Below are 12,379 nucleotides of genomic sequence, written 5' to 3' on the forward strand. Positions count from 1 at the left end.
ATATATAAAATGTAATTCTGTATCTTCAATCTACTGAATAACACAATGCAACAGAGATATTTTAAAAATTATTTTCCATTTTGTCTTTCTTCTCTGGGAGCCATTCCCCACCCCACCTTGATGACCTAGACAAAAAAGTTGAATTTTTATAACCATTAGAAGATACATCAGATTAAATGACCGTAACATCATCTATGAAATTAAATAAGTCTCTCTTCAGTTTACAGTATAATCTTTGCTATTTTCAAATAGTCTTGCTTTCTTTTTTCACTATGTTAAAAAGCATAGGGAAGAATAATCAGTTACTATCTGAAAATTCTGCACCTATTTGAACAATACTATTATACAATGTGGAATAAAACTCCACATTCTACTATCTTTTGTGATAGAGTGATGTGTGCTTTACTATTTTCACTGAACAAATGCAAGGATTATCAATGGACTGGCTTGCAAAATAAACAAATAAACCATTCCTTTATTTGCCTGTCTCAAATCCAGCAGCTTTTCAGATTTAGTTTCCATTTATTAGAACAGATTGAAATTACTTATTGGAATTTCTTAACATTCTTTTAGAAGCCCAAATGAATTAGTGTAATTGTGTTTGGTAGTTCAATTCATCCATCATACTGTGCCTTAAAAATATGCTAGGCTTATGAAATAACAGCAAGTTGCCTGGTTGTTTAATTATATCAATTAAATCTATGCCTTTTCATAGAAGTAATCAATTCAAAATGAAATAATAAATCTTACTAGTAGGACAATCTATGCAATTAGTTAGATTTTCTCTTCTGAAACTAGCATTTCAAATTAATGGGCATACACTACCTGTGCAATCTACTGATAGAATCTTATCAACATAATGTATGTAAGCATCTACATTATTAAAATTCTACCTAAGCCTAAAATACTAGAGAGGGCAGCGATGAATAATTATTTAACATTAATTCTAATGACATATTTATTCATTCCAATAGGGGAATTCTCTCATTATTTTATTGTCACTTCCACACATAAGAGATCCTTTTGAGTGTGTTAAGAATCATGTGTACATTGGTATAATACATTAATGTATCTTCATTACTGAGATTTAAGAGTACACATTTCTTTCTCCTGACTTTATTTTCTTTTTTAGTAAAGCAAACAAAATATAGAAGTGTACAGAATGGAAAACTTGTCGTTCAGTGGAAAACTTCTCACTGAATTTAACAAATATATACTGAGAACTGATTTAGTAGCAAGTACTGAGGCCTTCAGGTAGTCTGTGTTTTACAACTACATATCTAGGTCCATTGTTCTCTTCAGTTTAATGAAAGCAAATTACTTTTATGCGAATATATGCTACTTCTGTTACTGCTGGTCAATAGACGTTCTAGGAGTAGTTATGTTTATTTCACAGACATGATTCCAACCCAGTTCTTTTTTGTAGTAGATTCCCCAAAATTGCATTTGTTGATGGAATCATTAATTGACATATTCTAATGTTAATACCTAAATGATGAGGAGGAATCTTTAATAGAAGAACGAGGGACATGAAAAATAATCTTTGTTTCTATGGATAGCTCTCTAAATTAAGGGAAGGAATGTAAAGAGAGAAATAAGGAAATACATTTAGCATGATTCTTCAAGCATGCTATGGCCTAGATATGCATACCTACATATTTTACTAATTGATATGAATTGATTAGTACTTCTCCATTCAAACAACAGACAATGAAATGTGAGTTAGTGTTGATTCATTCACACTATATAGATTCATAGATGCTTCATTTTTTGGGGTGCAAATTGTGAAAAGAATTGTTTCCCTAATTTCTCTCTCAGTGAGTCTGTTATTTGTGTACAAGAAGGCTGCTGATTTTTGAGTGTTGACCTTGTATCCAGCTACTCTGCTGAAAGTGTCAATGAAGTCTAAAACTCTTCTGGTGGAGTTTTTTGTGTCTTCAATGTAGAGTATCATATTGTCAGCAAATAATGACAATTTAACTTCTTCCTTTCCTGTCTTCATTGCTTTAATTTCTTTCTCTTGTCTAATTGCTATGGATAATGTTTCCAGACCTTTATAGAAGCAGAGTGGTGATAGTGAGAACCCTTGTCTTGTTCCTGATTTTAACATGAAGGTTTTCAGTTTTTGGCCATTTAATATGATGTTGGCTGTTGGTGTTTCATAGATAGCCTTTATTAAGTTGAGATATAGACCATCTATTCCAATTTTTTGCAAGATTTTTATCATAAAGTGGTTCTGAATTTTGTCAAATGCTTTTTCTGCATCTATTGAGAGTATCATATGGTTTTCATCCTTGACTTTTAATGTAGTGTATTACATTTATTGATTTACGTATGTTGAGCCATCCCTGCATCCATGGACTAAATCTGACTTGGTCAGGGTGTATAATCTTCTTGATGACCCTCTGTATTCTGTTTGCCACTATCTTATTAAGGATTTATGCATCTATCTTCATTAAGGATATTGGCCTGTAGTTCACTTTTTTATTTGGGTCTTTCCCTGGTTTGGGAATCAAAATGAAACTTGTTCCAGGAATGAATTTGGAAGTATTGCTTCCCTTTCAATTTCATTGAAAAGTTTAAAGAATGGTGGCATTAGTTGTTCTCTAAATGTCTTGTAAAATTCAGCAGTCAATCCATCAGAACTTGGGCTTTTCTTCATTAGTAAAATTTTAATTACATTTTCATTTTCACTGATTGTAATTGCGGTGTTTAGAATTTTTTTTTATTTTCTTTGTTCAACTTTGTTAATTCATAAGTATCTAGAAATCTGCCAATTTCTTCTGTTTTCCATTTTATTAGAGTACCGTTTCTCAAAGTAGGTATTGATGATCCTCTGCATTTCTGCTGGATCTGTTATGATTTCAACTTTTTCATTCCTTATTTCATGGATCTGAGCCTTTTCTTTCCTTCTTTTTTTTTTTTTTTTTTTTTTTTTTTGAAAAGGTTAGCTAAGGGTTTATCAATTTTATTTATTCTGTCAAAAAATGAACTCTTCAATTCATGGAGTTTTTGTATCACTTTCTTAGTTTCCATTGCATTGATGTTTGCTCTAATCTTTATAATTTCCTCTCTTGTATGAGCTTTGGATTTTTCTTGCTCTTGTTTATCTAGGATTCATCATTAGGTTGTTTATTTGAGCTTGCTCTGTTGTCCTAGTATGGGCATTCAATGCTATGAATTTTCCACGTAGAACTGCTTTCATTGTGTTCCATAGAATCCTGTATGTTGTATTGGCATTATCTTTTATTTGTAAAAACTGTCTAATTTCTTCTTCAATTTCCTCTGTGACCCATTGATTGTTCAGGAGACTGTTGAATAATTTCCATGTGTTTGTGAAGTCCCTACCGTATCTTATGCTATTGATCTCCAGCTTAATAGCACTATGGTCTGATGATACACAGCAGATAACTTTGATTCTGTTGCATTTATTCAAACTTTTTCTATGAGCTGGTATGTGGTCTATCTTGGAGAATGACCCATGTGCGTCGAAAAGAATGTATATTCTGATTTTGTGGGATAGAACACTCTATAGAAGTCTGTTAAGTCCATATATTCAAAAGCTTGGTTCCGTTCTAGTATTTTATTGTCGGGTTTTTGCCTAGATGATCTATTTTTGATAGTGAGGTGGTTAGGTCCACCAGTACAATTTTGTTTGTGCTTATTTAGTTTTTTTTTTATTTTTTTATTTTTCAGCTTTAATTGAGTTTATTGGTACATTTTAGGGATACAGTATAGTTACATTCATTGTTGGGATCTTGTACCTCTACATGACAAGTCTTGATTCTCATTTTTTCCCCTTACCTCTGCCCTCCCTTCACCCCCTCCTCCCCTCCCCATCTACAAACACTTTATTTTCATCTTTTCATTCTCTTATTTAGTTTTTCATGGTACTTAATATTTGTATTATATAGTTGGGGCATTATATTTGGTGCATATAAATTTATGATTGTCATCTCTTCCTCTTGAATTTTTCCCTTTACAAGGATGTAGTGGCCTTCTTTGCCTCTCTTAATTAGTTTTGGTTTGAAATTTACTTTGTTTGTGAATAAGATAGTTATCCCTGCTTTTTTCTGGGCTCCTGTCACATGGAGAACTGTTTTTCATCCTTTCACTTTCAGACAATGGGCTTCTTTTTGCACTAGGTGTGTTTCTTGTATACAACATATTGTTAGATTTTGCTTCTTAATCCATTCTGCCAGTCTATTTCTCTTGATTGGTGAATTGAGGCCATTGGCACTGATGATTATAACTGATATGTACTGACTTCTTATTGTCAGGTTATTGTCCTTTTGTAGACTCTTTTTAATTTTTCCCCTTCTCCCTTTAGTTTTTTGCCTTGCCCATTTGATTTGCTCTGTTGGGCCTCATGGTGTTTTTGTCTTCATTATCTTTTTCTAGGATATTGTTTAAATTTGCTTGTAGTGCTGGTTTGATATTCATGAAGTTTCTCAGGTGTTCTTTGTCATGGTAGTATCTTATTTCCCCATCCATTTTGAAAGAGACTTTGCAGAACATATCAGTCTATGTTGGAGGTTGTTTTCTCTTGGGACTTGAAATAGCTCACTCCAGGCTCTTCTTAACTTCATGGTTTTTATTGAAAAGTCTGCTGTGATTCTCTTGGGCTTTCCTTTGCATGTGATTTGTTTCTTTTTTCTTACTGCTTGTAGTATTTTGTTCTTCTTTTGGGTTTCTGGGATTTTTTTTTTCAGCTTTAATTGAGTTTATTGGTACATTTTACAGATACAGTACAGTTACATTCATTGTTGGGATCTTGTACCTCTACATGACAAGCCTTGGTTCTCATTTTTTCCCTTGTCCCTACCGTCCCATCACCCCCTCCTCCCCTCCCCATCTACAACCACTTTATTTCCATCTTTTAATTATCTCACATTTTTTTCTTTTCCCTTTTTATCCTTCCCCTACCTGTCCCACCTTCCCTACACCTTTAGCTCCTTTCTTCTCATTTCTCAATATCAGTAATCTTATTAGGATCTTCTGTATTATTGCAGATTATTCACACCAGAGAAACTATTCAGTATTTACCCATGTGTTCCTTATTTATTTCACTTAGGAGTATATCTTCAATATGTATCCATTTTCCTATGAATGAATCTGGGATCTTGATTCTTTTATGTCTAGGTGTAGATTTTTTTTTTTTTTTTATCGTGGCTAGTTGGAGTCCTATATGCCCCACTTACCTTTATGTCAGATTTTTACCCTTTGTTTGGGATGTTTTCTGTCATTAATTCTGTGAACAGCCTTTTAAAGTCCTTTGTATTTTCTCCTGCTACTTCATGGATTCCTATCCATCTTATGTTATTCTTCTTTGCATCATCTAGTAATTGTTGGATCTATTTCTCAGGATCCCTTACTGATTTTAAGAGTCCTCTCTTTTCATGGTCACTGAGTGCAATCCTATCTTCTATATCTGAAATTCTATCTTCACATTCATTTATCCTGCTGTGAATACTTTCTATAGAATGTTTAATCTCCTGGATATGTGTTTTAAAGTGTTTCATTAATTCCATTTCTTTCCTATGTTGGGCATTAATAGTTTCCATTTCTTTCTTATGCTGGGCCTTCATGGCTTCTGTTGTGGTCCTGAGCTCATCTATTTTTTTATCAATTTCTGTTCTAGAGTCTCTAATCATGTCATTCATTGTGCTCATTATTTCTGTAGTTATTTGGGAAATTATTTCTGTTTTGAATTTTTGTAGAGCCTGATTCATCTGTTTTGTTATTTCCTGTGCTGAGTTCAGGGTGTCCTGGTGATTCACTCTTGGACTTTTCAATCTCATTTGCCCTAAAATTTTCCATTGGTGAACTGGAAGTCTGTCTTTGTGTCTTGCTTAAGTGTTTTCTCATTTTTATTTTTGTTGTTGGGTTTTCCTTGGTTTAAGCCCTGGGTTATTACTTAAATCGTCCTGCTATAGTTGTACTTTAGCTTTTGAGTCTCTGATGACTCATAGATGTTCTCATTTTCATAATATCAGAAAGGATAACTCATTAAATCATTCATAACACTTTAGCCCATCTGATACAATCAGCAACACAATAGTATCAAGCACAACTTACAAATTGACCATTTGTGGTAGTCATTCATTATCACCTTTAAACCATGTGAATTAAATCAAAATTTAGGAGCCACCCAAAATATGTTTACAGTGAATAAACTCTTCAATATAGCATCTACCCTTAGGATGGGGGCTTAGACAGAGTTAGGATGAGAGGAGTAGATAGGCAAAAGAATTGGAGAAGATTTCCAGTGAAGCCAGAGGACACAGGATGATCACACATACTTTAGGAAACTGTTGAAGACCAAAGGGAAAGACAGAGTGCAAGAATAAGGACAAGAATATAACAACAGTAACAGGGGTTCATTTTCCTTTGAAACTATTGACCCTTCAGTGAAGTAAAATGAGAGAAGTAAAGAAAATAAATAAAGAAGAAAAAAACAATAAAAGAAGAAATCCAAATTAGGGCAGAAACAGGGACAGAAAGGGAGTTGAAGAATAATATGGGGGAGGAAGATACTGAATTGGAAAAAGAAAATAAAAAAGAAAGAACTGGCAGAATGGAATGAGGAAAAGAAAAAAGAAAAAGAATTTGCAGGGCTTCTTTGGACTATATTTCTGCTCTAACAATAGACAGTGTGCACAGCCGTGTGCAGAACTAAGTCCTTTAGTCTCAGCTAGCTGATGGTGGACACATGAGATTCAGGCTGAATTCAAGCTGCAAGGCCCAAATTGAGCTCCCTGACCTCCTGCAGGGTTGAAAAATCTGCAAGGTTTTACTACATGTCCCCTCTGCCCTTTTTCCGAAGATATTCAAAGTTCTGATGAATGTGGTGATTTCTCCAACTTACCAACTATGGAGATCTGATGTGCTTTTATTGAAGTTGTTCACTTCTGTTCTATCTTCTGGAGCTCAGAAAAATGAGCCTTATGACCACCTGTGCCTTTGCAGAGTGGATCTGAGCACTGGCACAATCAGTAGGTCTGAGAGCGGTGGGTGAGGGGCTGTGTGGTTATTTCAGAGACATCCACCCAGGAAATCAGTACTCACTGGTTGGTTGAGGCACCAGAGTGATGAAAGGATCCCTGCACGGTGGCTGTCCTGGACGTCCACCTTTCATCTTCTGCTGGATGCATGCTGGGGCGAGGACGGGGTGAGGGACACTATATAGAGATAAAAGAATCATAGTACATGAACAAATTTTATAAGTTTATTTTGTTTATGATTCTTAGATTTTTTGGTGTGAATAAAATTAAAAGAACACTGAAAACATGCTATTGATCACCACAGGGGGGAAAATATTCTAATTACCTTTCTTGATATAGTGTCAGTCACTGAATGTGCTTACATGATAAATTATCTGTAGCACAACTATAGCTTGGTTACTTGTCAAGTGACTTAATTTTTATTTTAAAATGAATATAGAGAAATAAGAATTTTCAAGACTTAAAGATTTTGAGTTCTGTGTTAGACATGTCTAATTATGAAATGCACATCCTGGAGATACAAAATAAATAACTGACTTTATATCCCTGGGGATCACAGAAATATGCTGGGTCAGAGATACAGATTTTTAGCAATACTATGGTTCAATCACAGTTGACAAAATAGTTAAGGGTTTATAATTAGGTAGCATGACCAGAACAGAGGTTTGGGATATATTTAGGCATGCAGTGAGCCAAGGGCATTTTTGTGCAGCATTATTTTCTATATATCTTCTCTGGAAAGACAAGGAGACTGGCAGAAAAATGAGTTGGTTGAGGAGACTGACCCAATAGCAATTTTTCAGTGTTTAAGTTTAGTTGCGGAATCTTGTAAATGTTGTTATAATGCATAGCCAAAGGAAAAACTTCTATAAACATCACCGATACACTAGTGAGAAAGGTATGACATGATAGCACAGCTGGCTGTTTGTTACCACTGCACTCTGAGCTTTAAATGATTCACCATCATTACAGTTGTGAATGCTATGATGCACTACCTAGATTCCTTTCAGAAGTGAAAGATATGTTTTACTAACAAGTGGAAGTACTCTACACAGCCTTGAGTTTTTAACTTTGTGGCAGTACTACCCTGGTTAAAGAATACTGTCTCACTGAAATTCACATTCCCTTCCTTTTCTAAATCTGCAGGTTATAACTGACAACCCCAGGGTCTGTACCCAGCAAGAGAAGTGAGCTAGGACAGAAAGATTCAGTATATTTCCTTTAACCCAAGATAACTCTGAAACATCATCTCAGATTTAGTATTCCTCATAGAGAGGTGCTGGGGCCACCAGTGAGCCTGCATTAAACTGCAAACAATAGAATTTAATCCTAAAATGGTACAATGTTATGGAAACAAGAGAACAAAAGAAAGGGATTAATTCAGATAGTTTTGTAATATGCTACTACACTATAAAAAGAAGTGAAGATAAAGTTTCATGTATATGTAGTTAAATTTATAGATGTGTGAATAATTTAAAATGTTTTCATCTAATTATTTTTTTTAACATAACGGGTTCAAAATTATGTTGTTGAATTTCTAATTTTTGTGTAATTTTGAAGATTTCCTTTATTATTGATTTCTAGTTTTATTTGTGTTCAGAAGAAATGTAGGATGTGATTTCAGTATTTTTAAATTTGTTAAGGATTGTTTTGCATCTCATAAGTGTGTTATTTAGTATCTTCATTATTTTTCAAAAATCTGAGAGAGATTTGTTACTAAAATCTCAGCTATTATTCATATGAATGTATCTTGTAACTTTTATGTTGAAATGTTGTAGAGTTTATTTTTGTTTGGGGAATAAAGAAAACTTTTGGTTTCCATTTTTCCTTTAAAATTCAGTAACTTTTAAATGTTATTTTGAAGATTATTATTTTCTGCTTCCTGATTGCTTTTAAAATGTTGTAGTATTTCTTTATAGTATCTGCCTTATGCTTTATGCCCTTTCCTGGTTTGGTAAAATTCATTTTTCACACTATTTTATATTTCATTCATACTCATATTATGCAGGAATTCTAATTACATGTAAGTTAAACCTTTTTATCTTTCTTATGTGTTTATGCTTTTTCTGAATTTTTAAGTTGTGGCCTTCTCTTGTTGATTTTCTTCTGCAGGTCATCAAAGCCACTGATTATCTTAAAGAATTTTAAATATAATGTGAAAGCCACATATCAACTTATTTTTGGTAATTTTATTTTCAATTCCTCATAATTGAATTAATAGCGATCTTCCCCTGAATGTCCTAACTCTTTATGTTTCTTAAATGATATAAATCCATTGAGAATTTTTTATTTCATAATTACTGCACTAACTTTTCTTCCTGTCAGCTTCTTTGTATTTAAAAACTGTTCCTATGGCTCAGAGGAAACTCAGCATTAACAGTTAGCCTCATATCTAAGAATCTTGTATTTTTTTAGGGTTTTAACTGCAAATTTTAGCTTCTTTATATCTCTATAATGCCTTTAAATGTTAGAATTTACAGTGAATATATTTTATATAATTTAAGTGTGAAATTAAATACATTTTAAAATGACATAGATTACAAAAGAGCAAAGGTTGTTTTGATTATTGAGGGGGGGACTGGAAAACATTTTTCTTTGGAATAAAGTGACTGTATCCAGTATTAAATCAAGTCCTAATAATTCCTCAACAGCTGCAAATGTGCAACTTTTTAAATGAGATGATCATGATACATTTCTTTATTTGATATTCTAGAACAGTGTTGGCAAACCTATAGTATGTGTATTACTGTGTTTCTCTGTATTTTTTAATATTTTAGAGGATAAATAATATGTTTAATGTATGATATTCAAAAATCTTGGAGGAAATATTAAGATGGGGAATGACATTTTTAAAATGGGATATGGTGGCACACATCTGTAATCTCAGCACTCAAAAAGCTGGAGTAGGAGGAGCATTAGTTCAAGGTCAGCTTGGGCTTTATATAAAGTTTAAGACTGGCCTGAAAAACATAACTGGAGCTTGTTTCTAAATAATCAATCAATTAATTGATTATAATTTTAAATAAATAAATGATTGTAATGGTTTGAACACAATATTGTTGAGATACCATTTTTTTCTTGTGTTAATCCAAAATTTTAATGGAATTCCTATATGCTATTGATCAAGTCCTGAGCATCCTCAAAAGGCACCATGTATTGAAGTCTTGATCCCAAGAGTGCTATTGGGTGGTGGTGAATCCTTTAAGTGGTGGGAATCCTTTAAGTGGTGGGACCTAGGGAAAGGATTTTACATCACTGAGGACTGCCTTGAAGGGTGTTTTAAAATTCTGATCTTTTCTCCTCCTCTTCCTCCTCCTCCTCTTCCTCCTCCTCCTCCTTCTCTCTCCCTACCTCTCCCCCACCTCTCTCTTTTCCTAGTGACTAGATGAGCAGGTTTTGCTCTACCAGACTTTGTTGTGATGTGCTTCCACTACCAATTGAAAACAATAGGGCCACCAAATCATGGACAAGAACATCCAAGGTAAACCTTTTTTTGTGTGTTTTTCTCTTAAGAGACAAGATGTTAATGTTTTAATTGCAATATTGAAATTTTGTGGTAAATAAGTGGGTTTTGGGTTGCAGTGTGGTCACTCATCTCTAAAATATTTGCCAGCACTGTTATAGAATTACCAAAGCATTTAAATGGTTATATTTTTGTAGACCACTACACTAATTGATAGAGTAAACTCAGAGAGAGGATTTGTCCAAGCTAGCAGAACAAAAAATGGTAGAGTATAATTTCTTAACTAGTATTCTCAAACCATTGTCCAACTGACAGAGTCCTAGACAACTCTTAGTTTAAGCTTATGGAAGCATAGAAGTTATATTTTCTGAGTGGTCTTTTGACATAATTCTCACATTTAGAGAAGCTTTTCCTACCTGGGCCTCACTCTTCTAGTGGTATTTTAGCCATAGAAGGTGACACACCAGGAGATAATTTTCAGCTGCCTTATCCAACTTTGGCCTCATTTGTCTTGGCCTCCATGCATTTACTTAATAAAGTGATCCATACCATGAAGTTTCTTCTCAGATCAATGCCAACTCTTGTGAAAAAGTCACAAGAGAAATCATTTTTTTCATTCAATTCTCCAGATATGAACTCAAAATACTTTTATCAGACACGTTTATAATCCATTAGCGATACTAACTGCTGTGAAATGAGAGTAATTCAATATCAGATTATACTATAAAGCTGAAATCATTATAGTTTTGCCTGCTAGTTTTACAGTAGTTAAGGCTATGTCTAGGTTTTCATTATGAGGCTTTATATTTCAAGTTTTTATCATCAAACATTATTAAGAAAAAAAAGTCAAATGAATTTTGAGATTTCACTGGTGTCAGTGAGAAATCATGTTAGGGTTTTTATTTAAAGAGATCCATGTTGCTGGGCAAGTCCCTCTGCTTAATAACTTTAATTATTAGATTGGTTATGGGTTCCACTGATATATTTTTCTAATTTCACAGTGGAGTCTCTTCTCAGTATGTCCATCCCTAGCATCAGCTATAGAACACTATGTACTACTGTAAGCATAAGGCATAGATAAAAGTATGTCAACCATTCTAGTATTTTATTATGTATATCACTATTGACAGAGTAGTAAATATTGTTGGATTTCCTTTATAAAATAAAAATGGGAGAAAATTTGGTCTATCTACCTGAAAGAAAGAAAATGAAATTTGAAAAACATTTCCAATACTCTTCTCTAAGATTAAGATATGAGGAGACAGATAAAATGTGGGAACTTTAGAAGTAAGAGTGAAATTCCTATTGAGTATTAGGAAAGAGGTACAGTACTTCTGTATTATGTTTAAGAGAAATCACAAAAAAATCATTCCACAAACTATTCAATATACAGCTTGTACCTGAACAAAAATATATTTGTTTTAAATTATTATCTCCCCATTAAATGGAAAATTAAAAGGATAGCTGTTAATAACATGACATAAGGGTTTAGAAGACAAATCTGAATTAAATATATGTGAGGGGTCATCTATAGGCAATAGCCATAAAGTAGATTACTGATCACTGGAAAAAATCAATCAATCAATCAATCAATCTGTGGGATCAGACAAAATAGTGAACTGAGAAGAGATTGGAGGCAGTGTTGAGTAAATTGGATAATTTCAGCATAATTCAGCTCAAAATTACTAATTCTCATTCACTTTATTTTGATCAAATACACACAAATTTAAGACTTTTACAGATAAAGTAAAGTATTGATATATCATATCAAGTTTACACAGATAAGATGAACTTCATGTATTCCAGAAATTTACAATTTAATGTGGAGGAGTTTTTAATTCTTAGTAAAAATACTAGTTTGTATGTTTTTTATTTACTAGATGTCTGGCATGAAGTTATATACTTCATATAT

The 12,379-nt window shown here is 33.3% G+C and overlaps 1 long non-coding RNA gene across 1 annotated transcript in view; it reads left to right on the forward strand.

Moving 5' to 3' along the window:
- Nucleotides 1–10,483, forward strand: part of LOC104867293 — a 127,813-nt gene extending 117,330 nt beyond the window's left edge. Inside the window, exon 3 of the long non-coding RNA XR_781729.1 lies at nucleotides 10,383–10,483. This is a non-coding gene — a long non-coding RNA (uncharacterized LOC104867293). The remainder of the gene's footprint in view (nucleotides 1–10,382) is intronic.
- Nucleotides 10,484–12,379: the final 1,896 nt, after the last annotated feature.

This window comes from Fukomys damarensis, unplaced genomic scaffold (assembly GCF_012274545.1).
Source record: "Fukomys damarensis isolate Sample0158 unplaced genomic scaffold, DMR_v1.0_HiC HiC_scaffold_2, whole genome shotgun sequence".
NCBI lineage: Eukaryota > Metazoa > Chordata > Mammalia > Rodentia > Bathyergidae > Fukomys > Fukomys damarensis.